Source organism: Arachis ipaensis, chromosome B5, assembly GCF_059453495.1.
Source record: "Arachis ipaensis isolate K30076 ecotype BB chromosome B5, ASM5945349v1, whole genome shotgun sequence".
Taxonomy (NCBI): Eukaryota; Viridiplantae; Streptophyta; class Magnoliopsida; order Fabales; family Fabaceae; genus Arachis; species Arachis ipaensis.
The window spans coordinates 40262106-40269021 of record NC_142440.1 but is presented as its reverse complement, the minus strand read 5'-3'; the positions used below and the strand labels follow the sequence as shown (position 1 = coordinate 40269021).

At 38.6% G+C, this 6916-nt stretch overlaps 1 non-coding gene across 1 annotated transcript; it reads right to left on the bottom strand.

Moving 5' to 3' along the window:
- Nucleotides 1–2171: 2171 nt before the first annotated feature.
- LOC148563938 (small nucleolar RNA R71) lies at nt 2172–2279 on the bottom strand. The gene has a single exon (XR_015884492.1). It is a non-coding gene; the product is annotated as a small nucleolar RNA R71 (small nucleolar RNA).
- Nucleotides 2280–6916: the final 4637 nt, after the last annotated feature.

The following is a 6916-nucleotide window of genomic DNA, read 5'->3' as shown; positions in this document are numbered from 1 at the left end:
GAATTCTAGTGTTTCATAAAGCATGTTAAAGCCTGGTTGGCTGTAAAGCCACGACTGTAGGGCATGTTAGGCGTGTCATGTCTGGATTACATACTAAAGCTTGGCTGGCTATTAAGCCATGCCTGACCCTTTGATTGGAGCTTTAGACTAAAGAGCATAAGATTCCTGGAATTCATATTAAAAATTTTGGAATCCTTATTTTTCTTTTTTTAAAATGATTTTCGAAAAAATTAAAAGAAAATACAAAAAAAAATCATAAAATCAAAAATATTTTTCATGTTTCTTGTTTGAGTCATGTGTCATGTTATAAGTTTGGTGTCAATTGCATATCCATTTTGCATTTTTCGAAAATTCATGCATTCATAGTGTTCTTCATGATCTTCAAGTTGTTCTTGGTAAGTCTTCTTGTTTGATCTTTGCATTTGCATGTTTTGTGTCTTTTCTTGTTTTTCATATGCATTCCTGAATTCTTTATGTCTAAGCATTAAAGAATTCTAAGTTTGGTGTCTTGCATGTTTTCTTTGCATTAAAAATTTTTCAAAAATGTGTTCTTGATGTTCATCATGATCTTCATAGTGTTCTTGGTGTTCATCTTGACATTCATAGCATTCTTGCATGCATTCATTGTTTTGATCCATAACTTTCATGCATTGCATCATTTTTCTTGTTTTTCTCTCTCATCATAAAAATTCAAAAATAAAAAAAATATATATCTTTCCCTCTTTTCTCTCATAAATTTCGAAAATTAGATTTGACTTTTTCAAAAATTTTTAAAAATCAAGTTGATTTTTTTTATGAGTCAAATCAAAGTTTCAATTTAAAAATCTTATCTTTCTCAAAATCTTTTTCAAAAATCAAATCTTTTTCAAATTTCTTAGTTATTTTCAAAAATTCCAAAAATATTTTTCAAAAATCTTTTTCTTATTTTTATATCAAATTTTTGAAAATAACAATAACAATTAATGTTTTGATTCAAAAATTTCAAGTTTGTTACTTGCTTGTTAAGAAAGATTCAAACTTTAAGTTCTAGAATCATATCTTATGATTTCTTGTGAATCAAGTCATTAATTGTGATTTTAAAATTCAAATCTTTTTCAAAAACTAATTTCTATCATATCTTTTCAAAAATATCTTCTTATCTTATCTTTTTCAAAAATTTGATTTCAAAATACTTTTTCTAAACTTCCTAACTTCTTATCTTTTCAAAATTTGTTTCAACTAACTAACTAACTTTTTGTTTGTTTCTTATCTTTTTCAAAACTACCTAACTAACTCTCTCTCTCTCCAATTTTCGAAAATATCTCCCTCTTTTTCAAAATTTCTTTTTAATTAACTAATTATTTCAATTTTTAAATCTTAATTTTTGAAAACTACTAACCTTTTTCAAAAACTATTTTTGAAAATCACTAACTCTTTTTCAAAAAAATTAATTTCGAAAATCCTCTCCCTCTCTCATCTTATTCTATTTATTTATTCATCTACTAACATCTCTTCCTCACATCACTCACCAAATTCGAACCCCCTCTTCTATCTGTGTTCGAATTTTTCTTCTTCTCTTCTTCTACTAACAATAAGGAATCTCTTTACTGTGACATAGAGGATTCCTCTTCTTTTCTTTTTCTCTTCTCTTTCCTATGAGCAGGGACAAAGAAAAAGGCATTCTTGTTGAAGCTGATCCAGAACCTGAAAGGACTCTGAAAAGAAAACTAAGAGAAGCTAAATTACAACAATCCAGAGACAACCTTATTGAAAATTTCGAACAAGTAAAGGAGATGGCAGCCGACCCCAACAACAATAATGCAAGGAGAATGCTTGGTGACTTTACTGCACCTAAATCCAATTTACATGGAAGATGCATCTCCATTCCTACCATTGGATCAAACAATTTTGAGCTGAAACCTCAGCTAGTTTCTCTGATGTAGCAGAACTGCAAGTTTCATGGACTTCCATCTGAAGATCCTTTTCAGTTCTTAACTGAATTCTTGCAGATCTGTGATACTATTAAGACTAATGGAGTAGATCCTGAAGTCTACAGGCTCATGCTTTTCCCTTTTGCTGTAAGAGACAGAGCTAGAGTGTGGTTGGACTCTTAACCCAAAGACAGCCTGAACTCTTGGGATAAGCTGGTCACGGCTTTCTTAGCCAAGTTCTTTCCTCCTCAAAAGCTGAGCAAGCTTAGAGCTGATGTTCAAACCTTCAGACAGAAAGAAGGTGAATCCCTCTATGAAGCTTGGGAAAGATACAAGCAGCTGACCAAAAAGTGTCCTTCTGACATGCTTTCAGAATGGACCATCCTGAATATCTTCTATGATGGTTTATCTGAGCTATCAAAGATGTCATTGGATACTTCTGCAGGTGGATCCATTCACCTAAAGAAAACGCCTGCAGAAGCTCAAGAACTCATTGACATGGTTGCTAATAACCAGTTCATGTACACTTCTGAGAGGAATCCTGTGAGTAATGGGACGCCTATGAAGAAGGGAGTTCTTGAAGTTGATACTCTGAATGCCATATTGGCTCAGAACAAAATATTGACTCAGCAAGTCAATATAATTTCTCAGAGTCTGAATGGAATGCAAGCTGCATCCAACAGTACTCAAGAGGCATCTTCTGAGGAAGAAGCTTATGATCCTGAGAACCCTGCAATAGCAGAGGTGAATTACTTAGGTGAACCTTATGGAAACACCTATAATCCATCATGGAGAAATCACCCAAATCTCTCATGGAAGGATCAAAGGCCTCAACAAGGCTTTAATAATGGTGGAAGAAACAGGTTTAGCAATAGCAAGCCTTTTCCATCATCCACTCAGCAACAGACAGAGAACTCCGAACAAAGTACCTCTAGCTTAGCAAATTTAGTCTCTGATCTATCTAAGGCCACTGTGAGTTTCTTGAATAAAACAAGATCTTCCATTAGAAATTTGGAAGCACAAGAGGGCCAGCTGAGTAAAAGGATCATTGAAATCCCTCCTAGTACTCTCCCAAGCAATACAGAAGAGAATCCAAAAGGAGAGTGCAAGGCCATTAAATTTATTACCATGGCCGAACCTGTAAGGGAAGGAGAGGACGTGAATCCCAAGGAGGAAGACCTCCTGGGACGTCCAGTGATCAATAAGGAGCTTCCGTCTAAGGAACCAAAGGACTCTGAGGCTCATCTAGAGACCATAGAGATTCCATTGAACCTCCTTATGCCATTCATGAGCTCTGATGAGTATTCCTCTTCTGAAGAGAATGAGGATGTTACTGAAGAGCAAGCTGCCAAGTTCCTTGGTGCAATCATGAAGCTAAATGCCAAATTATTTGGTATTGAAACTTGGGAAGATGAACCTCCCTTGTTCACCAATGAACTAAGTGATCTGGATCAACTGACATTGCCTCAGAAGAGACAGGATCCTGGAAAGTTCATAATACCTTGTACCATAGGCACCATGATCTTTAAGGCTCTGTGTGACCTTGGTTTAGGGATAAACCTCATGCCCCTCTCTGTAATAGAGAAACTGGGAATCTATGGGGTGCAAGCTGCTAAAATCTCATTAGAGATAGTAGACAACTCAAGAAAACAGGCTTATGGACAAGTAGAGGACGTGTTAGTAAAGGTTGAAGGCCTTTACATCCCTGCTGATTTCATAGTCCTAGATACTGGAAAGGAAGAGGATGAATCCATCATCCTAGGAAGACCTTTCTTAGCCACAGCAAGAGCTGTGATTGATGTGGATAGAGGAGAATTGATCCTTCAATTAAATAAGGACAACCTTGTGTTTACAACTCAAGGATCTCTCTCTGCATCCATGGAGAGGAAGCAGAAAAAGCTTTTCTCAAAGCAGAGTCAAACAAAGCCCCCACAGTCAAACTCTAAGTTTGGTGTTGAACTCCCATATCCAAACTCTAAGTTTGGTGTTGGAGAGCCTCAACAATGCTCTGAACATCTGTAAGGCTCCATGAGAGCCCACTGTCAAGCTATTGACATTAAAGAAGCGCTTGTTGGGAGGCAACCCAATTTTTATTTCTCTAACTATATTTTTTCTTAGTTATATGTCTTTGTAGGTTCATGATCATGAGGAGTCACAAAATAAATCTAAAAAATGAAAACGAAATCAAAAACAGCAGAAGAAAAATCACACCCTGGAGGAAGCATCTGCCTGGCGTTCAATGCTAGAACAGAGCATGGTTCTGGCGCTGAACGCCCAAAATGGGCTGTATCTGGGCGCTGAACGCCCAAAATGGGCATCATCTGGGCGCTGAACGCCAGAATTGCACCCTGGAGAGGAGCTGGCGCTGAACACCCAGAACAAGCATGGTTCTGGCGTTCAACGCCAGAAATGGGCAACAAATGGGCGTTGAACGCCCAAAATGGGCACCAACCTGGCGCTGAACGCCCAGAGTTGTGTGCAAGGGCATTTTACATGCCTAATTTGGTGCAAGGTTGTAAATCCTTGAACACCTCAGGATCTGTGGACCTTACAGGATCATCTCAGGATCTGTGGACCCCACAGGATCACCTCAGGATCTGTGGACCCCACAGAATCCCCACCTACCTCCACTCACTTCTTCTCACCCCTCACCACTCTCTTTCACAAAATCCTATAAACACTCTTCCCCAAAACCCTTCACCAATCACCTCAATCTCTCTTCCCCATCACCTCCTCACCACTCACATCCATCCACTCATCCCCATAAACCTACCTCATAAACTCCACCTACCTTTAAAATTCAAAATCAATTTCCCACCCAAACCCACCCTAAATGGCCGAACCTCCACCCCCCTCCCATCCCTATATATAACCCTCCATTCTTCCTCATTTTCACACACCACAACCCTCTCTTCTCTTCTTGGCCGAAACACAACCCCTTCTCCCTCTCCTCCATTTCTTCTTCTTCTTCATCTATTCTTTCTTCTCTTGCTCGAGGGCGAGCAAAATTCTAAGTTTGGTGTGGTAAAAGCATAAGCTTTTTGTTTTTCCATTACCATTGATGGCACCTAAGACCGGAGAATCCTCTAGAAAAGGAAAAGGGAAGACAAAAGCTTCCACCTCCGAGTCATGGGAGATGGAAAGGTTCATCTCCAAAGCCCATCAAGACCACTTCTATGATGTTGTGGCCAAAAAGAAGGTGATCCCTGATGTCCCTTTCAAACTCAAAAGAAATGAGTATCCGGAGATCCGACATGAAATTCAAAGAAGAGGTTGGGAAGTTCTAACAAATCCCATTCAACAAGTCGGCATCCTAATGGTTCAAGAGTTCTATGCCAATGCATGGATCACCAAGAACCATGATCAAAGTAAGAACCCGGATCCAAAGACTATGTTACAATGGTTCGGGGGAAATACTTAGATTTTAGTCCGGAAAATGTGAGGTTGGCGTTCAACTTGCCAAACATGGAAGAGAATGCACGCCCCTATACAAGGAGAGTCAACTTTGATCAAAGGTTGGACCAAGTCCTTATGGACATATGTGTAGAAGGAGCTCAATGGAAAATTGACTCAAAAGGCAAACCGGTTCAACTAAGAAGACTGGACCTTAAGCCTGTAGCTAGAGGATGGTTGGAGTTCATTCAATGCTCAATCATTCCCACTAGCAACCGGTCTGAAGTTACTATAGACCGGGCCATCATGATCCATAGCATCATGATTGGAGAAGAAGTGGAAATTCATGAGATTATACCTCAAGAACTCTACAAGGTGGCTGACAAGTCCTCCACTATGGCAAGGTTAGCCTTTCCTCACCTCATTTGCCACCTATGCAATTTGGCTGGGATTGACATAGAGGGAGATATCCTCATTAAAGAGGACAAGCCCATCACTAAGAAAAAGATGGAGCAAGCAAGAGAGCCCATTCATGGAGCTCAAGAGGCGTATGAAGCTCATCACCATGAGATCCCAGAGATGCCTCAAATGCATTTTCCTCCACAAAACTATTGGGAGCAAATCAACACCTCCCTAGGAGAATTGAGTTCCAATATGGGACAACTAAGGGTGGAACATCAAGAGCACTCCATCATCCTTCATGAAATAAGAGAAGATCAAAAAGTAATGAGGGAGGAGCAACAAAGACAAGGAAGAGACATAGAAGAGCTCAAGGACATCATTGGTTCCTCAAGAAGGAAACGCCACCATCACTAAGGTGGATTCATTCCTTGTTCTTATTTCTTCTGCTTTTCGTTTTCTATGTTATGTGCTTATCTATGTTTGTGTCTTCATTACATGATCATTAGTAGTTAGTAACTATGTCTTAAAGTTATGAATGTCCTATGAATCCATCACCTCTCTTAAATGAAAAATGTTTTAATTCAAAAGAACAAGAAGTACATGAGTTTCGAATTTATCCTTGAACTTAGCTTAATTATATTGATGTGGTGACAATGCTTCTTGTTTTCTGAATGTATGCTTGAACAGTGCATATGTCTTTTGAAGTTGTTGTTTAAGAATGTTAAATATGTTGGCTCTTGAAAGAATGATGACTAGGAGACATGTTATTTGATAATCTGAAAAATCATAAAAATGATTCTTGAAGTAAGAAAAAGCAGCAAAGAACAAAGCTTGCAGAAAAAAAAAATTTATATAGAAAAAAAAAAGCAAGAAAAAGCCAAAAGCTCTTAAAACCAAGAGGCAAGAGCAAAAAGCAAATAACCCTTAAAACTAAAAGGCAAGGGCAAATAAAAAGGATCCCAAGGCTTTGAGCATCAATGGATAGGAGGGCCTAAAGGAATAAAATCCTGGTCTAAGCGGCTAAACCAAGCTGTCCCTAACCATGTGCTTGTGGCGTGTAGGTGTCAAGTGAAAACTTGAGACTGAGCGGTTAAAGTCAAGGTCCAAAGCAAAAAAAAGAGTGTGCTTAAGAACCCTGGACACCTCTAATTGGGGACTTTAGCAAAGCTGAGTCACAATCTGAAAAGGTTCACCCAATTATGTGTCTGTGG